Source organism: Anomalospiza imberbis, chromosome 7 (assembly GCF_031753505.1).
Source record: "Anomalospiza imberbis isolate Cuckoo-Finch-1a 21T00152 chromosome 7, ASM3175350v1, whole genome shotgun sequence".
NCBI lineage: Eukaryota > Metazoa > Chordata > Aves > Passeriformes > Viduidae > Anomalospiza > Anomalospiza imberbis.
Genome location: NC_089687.1, coordinates 29,394,145 through 29,411,943, shown reverse-complemented (window position 1 = coordinate 29,411,943; position 17,799 = coordinate 29,394,145). Strand labels below are relative to the sequence as shown.

The following is a 17,799-nucleotide window of genomic DNA, read 5'->3' as shown; positions in this document are numbered from 1 at the left end:
GCACCATTTTGGGTATGTCTTAAGTTGAGCAGGATGAAGTTTTTAAGATAAACCAAAGATTTCTTTCTCTGAAAAACAAATGTCCTTGGAAAGCTCTGTGTGAATTGAAATGTGTGTTTTAAGAAAAACAGCTTTCTCCCATGGATTTCAGGTTCTTGTGACTGGGATTTGCCAGGGCTGGTTGTGCTCTGTAGCAGCTCCTGGTTTGAGGTGTGCCCAGACAAGAGTGGCATGCCCCAGCAAACCAGGCATTACATGTGCCTGTAAAAACCCAGTCAGGTGCTGAGGTGGCTGTGGTGCCCTTTGTGACCTGGAGAAGGCTTATCCAAGAAATCATCAGCTGTGGTGTAGGTATTACACCACTGAACTCTGTAGAATTTTTGTCTCAAGGAACCTATGCCAGTTTCTCAGTCAGCTGGCAATCCATTTTTATGTTCTTTTCTTGCAACTTTCCAATAGAACAGTAAATATAGAAAATTTGCACAATTTATTGCATTGTTCTTATTTCAGAGACAGTGGTGCTGATTGGGTACTTGAAGAGCTCAATGCTGCATTTTGCCTGCACACTTTAGTTGTTCTCTAACACTTTGTTTTCAAACTGAAGCACCTGATTTGTTCTCAGAGCCAGAACATGAAGACAAACTATCAAGTCATCCTGCTGAATATAGTTGTGAAAACATAAATTAACCTCGGGCACAGTTATTTGACTGCATTTCACGACCCTTTTTTAAAACATTAATGAATGTTTAAAGTCCTCTTCCCATGTGGCTAACACTCTGTTAGTTCAATGCTAGATAAGACACTGGAGTTTTGCTTTATCACTTGAAAAAACATTGAGGCAGAATCCCAGCTGATTCTCAGGAGATGACAGCCTTCTACATTTATGCCAAGAAGATTAAGACTAGCGTGTTTGTGATGGCTAAATATAGAGTTTTGGACAGCCTTTTCCAAAGGGAAGGTGCATGATGAAGTACTTGCTGAAGAGCACTATAAATGCACAAACTATTGTGTTTTTGTCTAGGTGAAAAGACAATGATTTCTGAACTGAAACGTAGAGCAGTGGTTGGGGTATGATTAAGCCACTTGCAGGCTGCAATTGCATGCATTTATCTGTCTGGTTTGAAGGTAAAAGGGTTTGACCTTTTCATTTTATTATTATTTTATGGTGTTTAAGAAATAGAAGCGTAGGGAAGGAGCCTTTATGTTTCTCTGTATATTTCCTTCACAATAACGTCTGTCATTCTTTGCAATTTAAACGCTACATTGCAAACAGTGGGGGAAAGCATCACAGTTCTGTTTAACACAGGAATGCTGTTTTGAGGGGTTTTAAAATACAACTATTTAGAACAAGTTTAAAAAACGGCATTAAAAAGTCAACATAGGCTGGTTCCCACACAGTGATGGCAAACACATTTTTTCCTCTGCGACAGACAGTATTCTGCAAGTCAGATTACCACTATAGTCAAATTCTATGTATTCTGTTGTTTAAGTGTATGTGAGGTGCCACGTAACATCATTCACAGGAAAATTATAACAGATGTGGGTTAGAAAAGTGTTCATGGGCAAAGCAAAAAGCATCTGATCCTCTTGGTCTGCCTTCTCTTGCAAGGAAGGAAGGATCAATTCCAGCTGCAGGTGAAATTGTCCTGCTGATGTTCCAGGCCCTGGGATCCACGTGTTCAGGTTCAAGCTTGGTACATTACTTGTGTTTTCCTTTGCTAATTTTTCAAGGCTGTTGTACAAAGAGATTTAAATAGTGTGCAGAATAACGTAGGCAAATTTTAAGTGATTCGTGCCAAGAGATTTGTAGTGGGTGTGTAGAATAAAAGCAGAGGTTTGCTCTTTGTAACAGGCTTTTTTATTTTAATTCTTCTATCACAGTTCTGCAAGCAGCTGTGTGGAGACACCCAGGCAACAGTGTGGTTGCCAGCTTGGCTGTGACAGCACCCTGGGTCCCTCCTCAGCAGTCAGCATTGCAGGGATGGTGCAGATCATGTCTCTTGAGACCTCTTCTTTGGAGTGGGGAACAGAGAGGTGTTTTTTACTACAGTTCTGAGAGAAGCTATGCTAAAAGATATTTTAGAGACTAATAATGGCAGGTCCAGTTTGACAAAGTTTGTGACATAGTGGGTTCTTGTTTTCCTCTGTTCTTCCCAAAAGCTGTTTGAAAATGAGGGTCTGGATGCAGATGATTATGTTCATGTGAGGGTTCCTCCTTACCATTTAGTGAGAGAAATTCAGCAGGACCCTGTGGAAGTTACTGCAGGTCTTGCTGGGTTACTTGTAGGCTTGGCTGAATCACGTTCTCAAAACTGAGAGTGATGGAGACAGTAAACACTGTCTTGTGGCATAAATTTCAATGCACAATTTTAAATGAGTTTTTGTACCTTCTCTCTACTGACTCTTTGTTTTCTAGAGACACAGAGTGAGATAAGCTGTATCTGTATACTGCAGATATGAATCTAGATGGGAAATAAAAATTATGAAATAAACTACAGGGAATATATTCTTGCTGTCACAGTGGTTTGTTTTCATTTTCATATTTTGCCTTCTTCATTATCTCTTTTACCCTCAGATTTTTCTACTTTTAATGCATATATTCATCTCCTCAGCCAATACTGGAATCAATGGTTTGTGGTGATGCTGGAAAAGGTTTGGTTCAAGGTGCTCTGCAGCTATAGATCACCTACAGGTGACACGTTGGCTGTCTCTGGACATTCATTAGTGGAATGGGCTTTTGTTTTGAGAGTTTTATCTCCTTCCTATCTTCTGTGCCCACCCTCCATCAAAATCCTGCTTGTCAGGACAGATGCCAGATTCATTTCTGCTGTACCATAACACCACAGGCCTTGCTCCTCGTGGCACTGTATTAGCAGACTGCTGTACTGCCTCTGCGGGAGACACAACTTCTCACATCTCAACTTCTGTAGATAAAAATATCTACATACCTCCATTCTGTTCTTGCCACTTTTCTTGGGTGGGGGTGGTGTCCATTTTGTTTTCCTTTGGGTTTTCTTTATGGATATTTGAAAGAAACCTGAAAAGTGATTTTTCTAGGGGTAGAACTTTGAAGCATATCTGCTATTAGAAGAGCAGCTTGTGTTCTTGTATCAGAAGAGCAACTTGTAGGCTTAGCCAAGTTGTACCAGGACTTGCTTTGACATGAATAGCAATGGTTTCATTCTGAGAGGATGTGCTTCAATGAAGGATTCAAAAATCTCTGTGGAGGCAACAGAGAAATCCCCAAATCTTGTGGGTATCTTTTGCTGTGGGTACTGGAGTCTGATTATATGAACACTGTAATTTGAAAATGTCTCATTGTTACTACTACATTTAGAAACCATTGTGTATGAGAAGCAAGGTCACAGTAAAAGAGAACTTATGTAAAACCCTAAGAAATGCACACCTGCCCCTATGTTTCTAAGTATAACTTAGGATCTGGCTTTTAACCTCGGTGTTGTTTATTCTCATTTATATATTTTACTGTTCATCCAGGATTTGAGCTAGAATATCACCAGGAAAGGCTCTGTTACAGCCAAGTGAATGAGCCTTTCACTGGAGGAATTAACCACAGGATAAGAGTCAAGTGCCACTGAACTTGCTTGCCAGCTGTGAAGGGCCAAGTACAAACACAAAATATATATTCCATGATGTGGCAATGGGGAAAAGAAAAAGATTTATGATTTGCATGTCAGACCAAAGTAATATGATATGACATGACCTATGGTTAGTTGCTATAATTCATAGCTATTGTAATGGTAGGCACAAAATGTAAAGCGCAGGGCTGTCAGCCAATTAGCTGTGACTTAATAGAAATCCACTGAAGTGTCAGAGGCAAAGACAAAACACTAAAATATTTTATATAAGAGTATGATATATTTACACATGCTTCCCATCATGTGATCTGTGCCTCTCTAATGTGTATTTTAGCCTCTGGTGTGTGAGCACTGGTTTTCCTGTGTCATCACTTGATTTCTCCTTCCCATTTTCTGTTATCTGATGGAACCTATAATTCCCGAACCCTCCAAACTCTGCTGTTTTATGCTCGCTGCTCTCACAATTCTTACTCCTGTCTAAATGATGAGAGGCATAAATTTCCTCCTGTGAACTTCTATGTGTTGAATCCTTGAATAGGGATTATAACGCAATGGGAGAATCTTTTTTTTTCCTTTTTGATAGCTATGAATAATGTCTTTCAATCTAAAATAAACTGATGGGGACATCTGAAGTATTTTCATAGGCCCTCTTAACCATTACAGGACTTGTATGTGTTTAATGCCCTAGTCTGCCTCTTTTAAAAGCAATGCAAGCTGTTACATTTGACACTGGAAATTTGCAAAGTGGCTAAAGTAGCAAACAGACAAATTCCTGTCTCAAAAAGGGAATCACCATTAAGTCCATTTAGACAATTTCACTAATACCAAAACTGTGCTATTATAAAATTGTTTCAACTTATACATGTTAATGAAGTGTTAGTGGTATGTTAAGGCAGGTAATAAAACACAGAGTTTAGGAGCCCTCTGCCTCTTGGCAAGCTTGAACTAAACCTTTGCCCCCAGTGCCCATGCTGATGGTGCAGCCTGCTGCTGTTTGAAGACATTCCACCATGAACTGGTGACAGAATGAAGCAAATCTTCAACAACAGCAGTTCTGGGAAATGAAATCCCCTCCTTCCACCCTAAAAGTAACTATGAGAAAACGGGACTGAACAGAGAGTTCAAATTTCTGTTGATATCTCTAAAATTTGCTGGTGTTGTGAACCCTCTGCTTCTCCTGTTGTTAAAATGCCACATTGTCTACAACTAGAGAAAGAGAAATAATCTTGTATATCTCCAAAATCTAATTTGCTGTAAATGTCATTAGCTGTAGATTTCCCCTGTTACTTCTTTCTGTTGTAGCCAAGGGGAAGAAGAGATTTTTTTGATCCTTTGGGTTTGTCACCAGTGATGTTCATAAATGAATGGGATCTCTTCAAGAAATGCTGTGGTCAAGAATTACGTTCACATGCAGCAGACAAGAAAGAAAACAAAAGCAGAGGCAGATCATTATTACCAATACTCTTTGTCTTTCCCAGCATACCCCCCCAGGAAGTGATGGCAATAATGAGACTTGTTTAAAGATAATAACTCACCATGACGACAAGAAAACCTTAAGCCTCATTTAACATAAGACTTTATTGGCCTGCTACCTTCTCCATTTACTATACAGCAAAAAACTTGGAAGATAGCCCAAAAAGAAAAGTCACAATTGCACTTCCAAAGTAACAGAAACATGAGCTGAGTGATTTGATATTCACCAGCCAGTGAAATGAAACTAAAGAAAATGGGTTAGTAGAAGGCCGCTGCTGCTGCACACCAAAATCTCCTGTGGAGGCTCTTTGGAGTGAGGAGCAGAAGGGAAAGTAAGGCTTTTGAAAAAGCACTTCTGCCCACAAACTGCTTTTTCTGAATGGAGAACACTCCCTGGTGTGGCTGCACCACTGTTCTAGCTGAAATCACACAGGAGGGTACAAACCAGAGACATCCAGATTTCCTCTGACATAGCTCCTGTGCCTACACAGCAGTGAAAAAATCCACATGGAGGTACCTAAGCTGGCTCTGGAAAAAAGAGCAGGACTTCCCAGAATGGCATGTTTTCAGTCAGAGCAGCAGTGCAGCCATTTCCTGCCAGCTCTGGGTGATTCATTACTCTTGGGCTCCTGTGCTTTCATTCCTGCTGGGTTTCTGTGGCTGATGTACATGCTGGACACCTGTGGCTGAAGACAATTCCACCTTCTCAGGGCTTCAGAGGAGCCTCTGGGGCTGCAGGGATTTTGGTGAGAAGGTGGGGTTTTTTGTGCTGGTGGAATGGGACAAGAAGAACAGCCTTGCCTTCCCAGGAAGCCAAACCAATGAGTGAAATGTTATGGCCTTGTGATTTTTACAACACATAAAATACATACAAGACAAAGAAACCTGTGAAGTGCTGGCTGCCATGGAAGAATGGTACAGTTTAGGCAACAATTTACTTTTTACTGATTTGTGGAGGAGCTATTTTTAATGTTATCCTTGCGGAAGATGTCAATCTCTGGTAACTTTCCTGATGATTTTACTCAGCCCTGAACACTCTGCACTGGACCTCACAGGAGAGTTTTCCACTGCTTACATCTCAGTACCAGTTTAGTGTTGTGGATGGTGCTTGCTTTTCCTCAGTGGTCCCCCTTCCCCCTCAGGCAGCTGGAATTACTGCAGCCCCCTCGGAATGAGGGGCAGGGGGGATGTTCTGACTTTTTGTGCCATGCAAAGGTGTGTCTGTGTGTGCTGGAGGGGTCATCAGCCTCAGCAGAGCTGGAGTGACCCAGCTTTGAGAGGTTTCTGAGAGATAACTGCTGTCTTGGCTGTGTGGTGTTGGGCTCAGTGATTGTGTGGATGTCCATGCACGTTATCAGCAAGAAGTGATAAATCTGTGCTCAGGGAGAGCATGTTGCATACAGGGAAAGATCTTGGTATTTCTTAAGTGTTTATATAAGGAGGGACCAGTGGTTTGCTTAAATACTGCAGAAAAAAGCAGTTTAACTGTGGTGCTCTTTTTGTGAGCGAGTTTTTGTGTTCGGCTTTCCATCCTCAGAAAACCCCAGTGCCACAGGGTTTATGTGCAGCAGGAAGATGGGATTCCACCCTGCAAAAGCTGCTGTAAATAGGAATTATGTGAGTGAATTATGCAGGAGGTAAAACTGAGAAAATAGAACAAAGTAGTAATAGTTCTTTGGAAGGTTTTATTATCTTTAGACAGCAAAAGTATTTGGGTTTAGAGTTTATGGCTCAAGCTGAGCCAAATCCCTTCTGCACCATTTGACCAAAGTGGAAGAAGTGAGAAAATGAGAAATAGAATAGCCTCTAAAGGCTTTTTCTTTGTGTGTAATTGTCAAAGTCACTACAAGTCACTAACAATACTTAAGAAAATACAACATTTGAATTAATTTCCCTAAAAATAAACTGGATGTATTGACATATTTATTCCCAAATAATTTATGTCCTCTGTACTACATAAAGCGTAAAAAATCCATTTATGGAATAACTGAAAGTGAAACTCCATCCTAATCCACCATAATGACCAATGCATATGTGTACCCAGAAAGTGATAGATTAAGCTCTACTAAATGTTTCTTCTGATGAAGTTTAAACTGATTCAGATCTTGGTAATCACTTTCACATACTCCTCTAGGCCATAAATTACTTCTTCACATGAAGACGTGACTGCAAAATTCATGTAGACATTCTAACACTCCCAAGATGAATGCAAGAGCAGCAATGTCATAAAATATATTCATTACTTATATTTGTTGTTGGTTATTACTGGGAAGTAGTAATCTAATGTTTACTAATTTTTTTTGCAACTCCACATATAACTCAAAGCAAAAGTCTGGTGTTTTTTTTCATTGAGGATGGGAATTTTTAGCAAGAAAATATTCACAGAGCTGCACGTGTGCATTTTAAATTTGTTCTATTGTGAAAGTGGCATGTATTGGAAATTACAATTATTTTGCAGCAGCTAGGTGTGGGGAAAAAAATTTCTCGGGCTCAGAAAGTCTGAGTGAAGAACTTGTTCATGACTTTTGGTCTGCGCTCTCTGGTCATGGGTAAAGACAGATTTGAGGAGGGGGCAATAATGCACAGGAATCTTCAATTAAAAAAAAAGTGACTGCTTCCTCTGGTGACGAAATATCAGCACAAAAACTCAGTGGGGGTGAGAAATAGGAGAGGTTTGTCATATTATTTTCTGTTGTTGTGTAAAACTGTTATGTTGTTGTGTGTAAGCTGTTCAGGGTATAGCAGATTCTGAGTTCACAGAGCACGTGTACTGCATCTCACACAAAGATTGAAGATCTGAAATGAAATTGTAACCTATGTCTTTACTTGTTTTGCATCTAAAATACTTCCAAGCCCAGTTTTCATCAGCATGACAGTCACAGCTACACTTAGACAAGCAGGGATTTCCTGGTTGCTTGCATGTGCTTTTCTGGCAGAAGGCGTTGGCATTGCACAGCCCCTGGGTAAGAGGTGCTGGGCACCAGCTGCCCAAGGTTTGGGGAGGACAAGCAGGGAAAGGCTGTAACTGGCTGAGAATGGCCATACATATTCCACAAAAGGACTTTGGACCTCACTTTTTTTTTTTTTTTTTTTTTTTTTTTTTTAAGAAAGATGAAGAACTGTGCTCACAGTTAAGGCAGTTTTGAGGATTTCTCATGTCATCTGATTACATTTCTTAGGGACTTGGGATATGCAATTCCTTCAGGCCAACACAGTAGTGTAAGACCTTTCTGCCTGTATGCTTGTCTCATGAAATAATTTTTGCTAACATTTTAAATCCTTACTGGATGTAGGTCTCCAGTAGCAAACACAGACTTATCAACTAAACCTTTTGTTCCTCTTTACTCTATATATCTTTTATAGAGGAGGAAGTCCGCCAAGTTGATTAGCGGGGTGGAGCACCTCTCCTCTGAGGAAAGGTTGAGAGAACTGGGATTGCTCAGCCTGGAAAAGAGAAGGCTCCAGGATCACCTGATTGGGTATCTGAAGGGAGCCTACAAGAAATATGGAGAGAGATTATTTACAAGAGTATGTAATCACAGGACAAGAGGGAATGGCTTTAGATTGGCAGAGTGAAGGTGAAGATTAGATATTAGGAAAAAGTTCTTTACTGCAAGAGTGCTGGGGCACTGGAAGTGGTTGTCCAGAGATGTGGACTCCCCATCCCTGGAAGTGTTCAAGGCAAGGTTCGAGCAACCTGGCTGGTCTAGTGGAAAGTGTCCCTGCCCCTGGCAGGGGTTTGGAATGAGATGATATTTATGGTCTCTTCTGAACTCAAACCATTCTATGTTTGTGATTAATATATAGTACACATGGCTAGCCAGACCCTTGAGAATAATTTATTTGGCTGAATTTGTGTTAAGAAACTCTCTCATGGAAGAACAAATTCTTTACAGGCAGGATTGTTTTAATTTCCTTGGTCCTGAGTTGATCATACTTGAATCAGAGCCCTCTTCTCATCCAAAATGAGGCTTTTATATACCGGTACAGACAGGCTTTTATATATTTGAGAGCTGAAGTGACATAGCTGAGGATCTGAGTGAGAAGCCAGTGAAAAAGGTGTTTTGGGGCTCTGGCAACACTCCTTGCAATCCTTCTCAAAGTCCTTTGAAGTAATGACTTCATCTTATTCTGCTTTGTTCTAGTGTCATTTAGCACTTAGTTTTTTCACAAGCAATTGGTTCTCTAACCCACTGCTGTAGACATGGAGCTACCACTTTTTTCATAGGAGTCCAACAGTTTTACCATTCAGAAACTGTTTGAACCCAAATGGTTCTCCCTGAATGCAGTGGCAAAGCAAGACATTTGTTTTTCGTGGTTCAGAGCAAACTGAGAAATTAATACTGGGGAAAAAAGGGAGCTGTTTGGGGGCTTGCATGGAAATGAAAAAGAGGTATGGGAAGATTTCAGCAGAACAGAAATGGCATCACTTACTGCTTAATGTAGGTCTGTCTGGAGGAAATAATCTGATTTTTATCAAACTGACCTACCTCCTTGAGAACAGTGCACACTGCTGTGTAAGCTAAGGTTGCTATGGATAAGAATATTTGTGAAAAATCCAAGAGAGGACTTCTGATTCGTATCCTTACATCAAAGGAAAGAGCACCTTTTAGTTCTGCATACAAAATTCTTTCCTCTGGGCTTCAGACCCCTGTTGGTCGAGTCTGAGAGCACAGAACCCGTGAGGTGTGCAGGGACCACCAGACCCCATCCAGCCCCTGCTTGGGAACAGGGCCAGCCATAGGAGGGAGCAAAACCCAGCCTTGCTCTCTGCTTGCACCAGATCTGTGCCTTTTGCCCAGTGCAAGGACACTTCTTAATCTTTTTGGTAGCCTTTGTAATTTCAGAACAAATTGAAGTCCAACACAGACATTTCTCTGTGGATTTCCTACAGACACTTTGAATAAGCTAAGAGTTTCACCTATTTTTTCAACTTCTATTACACACTTAGGAGTGTACTTCTCTCACTGAACTTCTGTTCCTTTAAAATTAAATTACCCACTCTTGGTGAAACAGATTAAAAGAAAAAAAAAAAAAACCCACATTGTAAAGCAGAATAATCTTACCTTGTCCTGGTTTTCCTGATTAAACACTATTAGGATGGATGTCTTCCCTCATGGGAATTATTTCCTTGATGTATACCTTGATGGACTGCCCTTCAGTTATTTCTAAAAGCTACAGAGGGATTTTTTAATGTTTGTGTGTTTCAGAGTTTGGAAAAAATTATTTCAGACATAAACAGAGCCCTGCCTCTAAACTCAAAGTTTTTCCTCACATAAATCTTAAAATGTATATTATGTTATAGTTCAGGCATTTAGCACAACTCGGTGACAGTTAACTATTAGGCCACTTTTCCTTTCAGGAGACTATAAAAAGTGGTTTCTAATTGCTATTAAGATGATACTAAATCTACTAATAATATGATTTACTCGTCTAAGGCTCTGCAGTTTTATCAATGAGGACACTGTGTTAGAGTGAGGACAAAAGGCAGGTGGCACTCAGAACCAGCCCCTTCAGTAGCACTGGAATTGTACATGGCAGGATAAATCTAGAATTTTTTTACTAATTAAAGACTGTGGCTTAACCTCCCTCCAGCATGTGCCTAGCTTGGGATCTCTGAACTGCAGCTGTCCCCCCTTTTTGTGGAGACTTTTAAGTAGAAAGCTCTCTTTTATATTTCTATTTATATTACAAAAAAAAAAAGTATAAATAGAGCTTTCTACCTCAGTCTTAAAACCCTTAATATCTGGTTGGTATCAATGGCTACAGCAGGGGTGACAACTTGTGGCAGGATTTTATATATTGAGCCTGTACATAGGGCTTGTACAGAAAGGCAGAAGGTGAAAAGAGAAACAGGAGGTCCAGAGTTTCCACAGGTCCAGGACTAGCAGCTTACGAGCTAGAGTTAGGAAACCTCACAGTCATAATGGTCAATATTAAAACACTAAATAAAACTTCTGAAAGAAAAATAGATTTTCCTTGCTCTAGGGTGCGAGTTATGACTATTGGATGTTCTAAGAAAAAAAAAAAAAAGCAAGAAGAGCATTTTCTGGAAAAATAAAATTTCTTCCTTTTTGCCAGAAGCTGATTCAGTGAAACTGTTGCTGCCTCTCCCAAGCAGTGGGTTTGCTGTGGTGTCCAGTTCCAAACAGCACAGTTTTTGCTTGGCAACGTGCTGCTGAACAGGGAGTGTAGCTAAAGGAATTAAAAGGAACACAAAATCTTCTTTATTCCCATTAGGCCAAGAGCTTTTATAAACTCTAATTGTGTTTTGTGATATATCCAAGTAATACTTGGCATGCTCCAGGTTCTGCACTAATATACACAATGTACAAAGTACCGTGGCATGCTATGAATAGATAAGGACTTTTCTTCTTAGTGCTATTTCAAAACCAGCCTAACTCAGTATCTTGTGACCTAAATCCAACTGTAATAATTTGGAATCTTTTAGGAAATAGTTTCTCAAATGAGCTGTGATTCTAAGTCCAAGTCACAGTAAGATGTGCTGTTTAAAGACAATTGCAGTTCTGCAAGTTGATATTGTGATTCCTCCAGCGCTTCAGCCAGTGTTTACAACCTACTTTTGCCAAAAAATATCTAATTGTTGAGACAAACAGAAATCAATGACAAGAGCGACCTCCACCTTCCATAAATGGATTAATGTGCAAGGAAAAGCCTCCTCTCCCTGGAATTTGACTGGCTCCAAGATCCATTTTCTGTGTGTGCCTTCCGTCCTATCACCTGTGCTGTGCAAAAACCAATAACCAGCTTTGACATTATCTCCACCACTTATGTTTCTCTAAAATTACATTCTGCTTCTGGGTGTTTTTTCCCAGACTTTATCAATTACGTTGTTCTTTTAACCTTTCATTCCTCCTTCCCTTCTTTCATCTCTGATTCCATTTGGTCTATCACAAAGTCTTTGCTGATCATTTCCTAATAAAATAGTTCTGGGATTTTTAAATTTATAGTGAGAGACTGCAGACCTCACCCAGAATATGCTACCTGCTAGGTGTCTGAGGATTGTTGATACATTGAATTTGGGATGTTTGATTGTTTGTTTTTTGTATTAATAAGGGAAAGGATTGGCCGGAAACCTTCATTTTTACTTCTATCAATTTTATCTGTCCTAGAAATCACCAAATAATTAAACCAAGAATTTAGAATAAGTGAAATATTCTTTCACTTACCTGAGGTAAAAACATCTTGTCTTCCTTAGATGAGTGTAGATAAGAAAGTTTCTTATTCTGAAAAGCAATTATCTCAACAGTGATAGGAAAGACACTTTGGAAGGACTATTTTATTTATTTCCAGATAATTCATTTTTATAAAAATAAGAGGGAAATTATTTACATAGAAAAAAGATTCTGAAAAGATCTTAAATGCAAAATTACCAGCTTAGATTTATTACAATTAGTGCTTCCCACACTATATTCGTGCCATCCTGTCATAGCCATTTGACAAATGCTGCTTATTTGGAAGCTTGGATAAGAAATATTGCTTTAGACTTTTCAAGTAGGAGTTTAGCAGTTGTACCATCCCACATTTATCAGGAATCCATATATAATCTAAATATAATATATATAAGACATTCAAGGGGCTGTTTTTACCATTTCTAAAAATGTTCTTTCCAAGTAATTAAATACTCTATGGTGCAATAGGGATCAGCTACTTAATCATTGAAAGGTCAGAGAGTTCCAGAAAAAATATTTAATGATTCATTAATGTTGAAAAGGTAGGCAGAGATGAAAATGCTCATTCATCTTTCAGGAGTGGATTGATGAATCTGCTGTAGGTACCCAGGCTCTTGTTTGTTGGTTTGCTTGTTTGTTTGTTTGCACCAAGCAGAATTCATGAGGGCTGGAGTTGAGTGTTGCTCTCCACTTGCTCATGCTCTCTCTTGCTGTATCCTCCTCCCTTATGCAACAGCAGCTTCAGGGTGTCCAGTCTGTATTTTCAGTTCATGCATCAGAGAGGGACACCTGAGCTCCTGAGATTAAAAAAAAAACTGAGTGTAAGGGCTGGCTGAGAAAGTATTTGCTGACATGTGTTTTCTCCTCACATTCTCCTTGTGTGTGTTATTGAAAATTAGAAAAGCAAAGTAATATTCCTGTTATGAACAAAATGCACCATAAACTCTTATGTCCCTCTAAGCAAAGACCTCACCAGATTATGGTGAAAAGAGAGCAAAAGAGAAGACTTAGATCCCAAATGTGCTTTTGCACATTTAAGGCTGTGTATGGATAGCTCATAGAAGAAATGAGAGAATATTTCACTTATATAAACATGCTTGTAAACATATATATATATATATATATATAAAATACCTGAATCTTTTTCTCATTAGAAAGACAGAAGTTAAATATTTGGAAATAGACTCCTGGGAACAATAGGGTCCCAGAATGCCTTGAATTCAGAAGGTCTATTTTCAACTCCTGTTTTCTTTTTCCTACAAAGAGACTTATTAAGTGAACTGTCCTTTTAGCTAATTCCTGTCAAATTAACTCAGAATGTTTTTTGAAGTTTGTGAGTGAAGTTTTATGGAATGATGATGGAATAAATGAAAAAGGAAAATGATTCCTTTGAAGGTGGTGGTAAATATGGCCTATGAAAGTGAATTTTCTGTTACAAATTGATAAAATGGAATCCCAATTTGGAGTAAAGGAGTTTTGATTATTTTCTTAAAGTGCCTATTAGTAGAAATTGATTTGAGATACTAACTCAGCTCTTATTACCTTGCTTGCTGTAAAGTATATCATTCTGGCTTTAATTGTATCTTGCCATGTTTGATATTGATATAGTCAAGGCTGGACTTGGTCAATAATCACAGCTGATTATCATCACTAAAAATAACTACACATTGTTAATTCATTGAGTGTGTTAAGCACCCAACCAAATTTTTCCTGGTGAAAATTTATTAGAATGTCAAATGAAGTTATTAAAGAAGAAAGGTTGTATAAATTAACATGATAATAAACAGTATGTACTATGTCACTGCAAGATGACTGTGTTATGGACATATATTTCCATGTTTAATGTTGCAACAGTTTAACTCTTTCTGCATCAACAAATAGGAAGAACCACAGTAGCCATGTTTTGATTTACTGCCTTTGAAAAAGCACTTGTTCTAAATAAGCTGAGGAAAGATGTAGTGGAAAAAACCCAACTCACAACCCAAATTTCGGTTAAGTGCTGAAAGTTGTTCACAGGGACTGTGGAGTCTCCCTCCTTGGAGATACTCAAAACTATCCAGACATGGTCCTGAGAAAACAGCTCTAGGTGGCTCTCCTATAGCAAGGAGACTGCATGAGATGGCCTCCAGAGATCCCTTTCTAATTTCAACCGTTTTTTGATTTTTTGAAATTTTATTAAAATACTCTTAATGTTGCATGGTAGTTCAGAAACTCACTCTCACCAGTAAGGTTTATTCTACCTTTCTCAAATAATTCTGCTTCAAGACCTGGCACACCAATTAATATCTTCAAGTAACAACCCACAGCAACTCTTTTAATTAAACAGATGACACTTTTAAGAGCTTTTGGGGATAAAGGGAAAAACCAAACCCAAACAAAGAAAAAAAAGTTTTAAAATAGTTTTCCAGGGAAATCAAGACTTTGTCATATGTTACACTTGGATGCACAACCTCCAATGCTATTTATCAATGCAATGTTCAGTCTGAGATAAAGATATTTATGCTTTTATGTAGGGGCACTGAACCTTGAAGTATGAGAATTTCATCACAAAGAAAATTTGCTTTGGTACTTTCATTTCCTATTTGAATTAATTCTTGAAGAATAAACTGTTCTTTATGATTTAAACAGTCAGTTTGATCTGAGTTTCCTGAAAGAATTGATAATTCACGTACTGTTTTCCCTCTTCTCTGGATTAATGTTTAATCATTGTGAGAGTCATGTTCACATAAATCCATTTCTTTTCTGCTCAAAAGCAGACCTGTAAAACTTTAAATAGTTACCCCAGTTAGCACAATACTGATGCTGCAATGAGAAGGATCTGAAAGAAAAGACAACATTAATTTGCATCAATATTTTTATTTTAAATGTTTTTAAAATTTAAGTTTGTTTTTCACAGCCATCTCCTAGATATCCCAACTGCAGATATTCAGTGTGCCTCTTCAAGAACTTACTGCTCAGGTCATTGCTGTGCGATTTCTGTCACGTAGTCACTTCATTAAACACGTTTTTCTTCTTCCCGTGCTGTGTTGAAGGCTTGGGTGGGGTTCTTTGGTTTGTTTTTATTTTATTACTTAATATGACACTGTTAATCACAGAATTACAAAGTTAAAACAAACACAAAGTTGAATTCAAAAGCCAAACTGCGCCAAGAGATGGCTTTCATACTCAAAGTGACAAACCATCATATTCAAGTTATCACAGAGCACGTCTGTAGTACTGATTACAATGCACACACTGCACAGTCATGTCTAGGGATAGATTCGAACACTCCCCACTAACTATTTCAGGAATGTTAGCAGATGACAGGATTTATCACGTCCAAACAGAACTCCTTTTTTTTTTTTTTAATTCAGCATTTAAGCAAACACTTGGGTCAGGCTTCACGTTAAACTTGTTTGTATTAGGTAGATACATTATTGCATTATTACTTCCCTTTCCTGAATATAATTATTTGCCATAAATTAATTTTGACTTGAAAGACAAAACGATTTAGATAATATAGCTTGGGGAGAGTGCCTACTTTGGTTTTCCATGTGCCATTACTAAAGATATGATATTCATTTAAAAAGGGAATAAAAAATGTCTTCATACCCTTAGGAAGTTCAAGAATCAGATTAAGGGATAATGGATCATTATCAGGACTATATAAACATCTTTTGTATTGATTAATCCACGTTACAACTCTTTAAAAGAGCTAATAATTTTAGTGCCAAATAAAGAAAAGATTGCAGATTCCAGTGAGGAAATGGCTATAATTGCCATTTGGGTGGTGAATAAGAGATGATTATTAGACACCATCCATTACTGTGATCCAGCAGTGAAGCTGCTGACCACAGAGGCCATTATTAAACAGACAAACACTAAATTGCACAGCACGTGCTGCTCTCTGATACCCACTCGATGTATTAAAATAACAATAAGAAAAGGGATTGCTATTCAGTGTGCATTTTAGCATGGATCTGCCTGTTTCTTGGTATTCTCCTTGTCTCTGGACCATCTCTAATTGCAACACACAAACTAAGCAGGGATATTATTTCAGAATATTCTGTTTATGATGTGACCTGACATCCAATCACATAGAAAATGTAGTACTCATTTCCTTTTGTAAGGCAGAGTTTGCTTTGGCATCTTTGTAGGTCCATGTCCTCATCAGACACAAAATGTTATTGATCTCCCGAAGAAGAAGAAAGGAACTTGATTAGAATTATTACTCCTCCATGTTTGAGAACTATGTAAGACCTTCCACTATAACTAGAAGTTATTAACAGATAATGTCTATTTTATCTGCAACTAAAGAAAGAGAATTGGAATCTGGAAAAACTTAATTTTGAATAAAGTTCCAAGTTGATAGCTCAAATCCTTTTCATTTCATTAGTCTTATTGCAGAAGAGTAAAATCAAAAATACATGTATCTACAATAGCTGTTAATTTTTAACATTTAAGTATTAGTAGTACTAAAACTAAGTGTACTAGTACTAATTAGTACTAGTATTAATTGTCCCATTTTTTTATTCAAACATGCATGTGAAATTCAGTTCGAAAGGTGCTTGGTGTTTTAAGCCATGAGTCATTCATTTGAAACTTATGGTAAGTGGTGGCATTAGTGCAATTATTGGCAATTCACTGTTATAAAGCTAAAATCATTCTCAAGTGGATCTAGCCAGTTCAGAGGGGATGGCTTCTTAAGGCAACAAAAAGCCACTTGTTTCATCTTTATCCTTCCTTGTTTTTTGCTCACTGGTTTCTAGAGACCATTTTAAGTGTCCCATAACTTTGAATTCAATTATTTTTAAATTGTTTTTTACAAGTTTCCATGAGTGTTCCATTCCAGTTAAGCATTAATGAGGACTCACAATGAGCAGTTCCCTGTAAAACACTTCCAGCTGGGCCCTGCCTCTCTGCAGCAGATCTTGACTGTAAAATTTCTGCCAGCACTTGCTGTCCTGTGTCAGCCTACAGCGTTCATTATAATACTTATATCAGTGCAGAATTATAATGCATAAGATTTTAAGAGATTGTTCCATAGCTTCCAGAACAGCTCATTGAAGTAAAAGAAATTATCTAGATGGTGTTGAGCACAGTAACTATAAATAAGACATTCTTGTACAATGGCTTATAACAAAATGGCCAGCATAGGAGTGGTTAAAATTCCTCTTCCCTTAAAAAAGACAGCAACTTACTCTTCTTTTTGCACAACCTTTCCTCACCTTCCATTCCAGTTGAGGAATTAGATATTTTGAGAGCATACAAAAACGAGACTGGAGTTTAAACTCCATGATGCTTGAGCGTGTCCAATGGAGAGCAACGAGGCTGGTGAGGGGCTTGGAACACAAGCCGTATGAGGAATGACTGAGGGAGCTGGGATTGTTTAGCCTGGAGAAAAGGAGACTCAGAGGTGACCTTATCACTCTCTTCAACTTCCTGAAGGGTGGCTGCGGTGAGCTGGGGGTCGGTCTCTTTCTCCAGGCAACAACAGATAGAACAAGAGGACACAGTTGCAAGCTGCGCCAAGGGAGATACAGGCTGGACTTAAGGAA

General features: G+C 38.5%; 1 long non-coding RNA gene across 1 annotated transcript in view; it reads left to right on the top strand.

Annotated features, from left to right (window-relative positions):
- The first annotated feature begins 991 nt into the window (after positions 1-991).
- Positions 992-17,799, top strand: part of LOC137477628 (uncharacterized) — a 61,809-nt gene continuing 45,001 nt past the window's right edge. Inside the window, exon 1 of the long non-coding RNA XR_011001106.1 lies at positions 992-1,125. This is a non-coding gene — a long non-coding RNA (uncharacterized lncRNA). The remainder of the gene's footprint in view (positions 1,126-17,799) is intronic.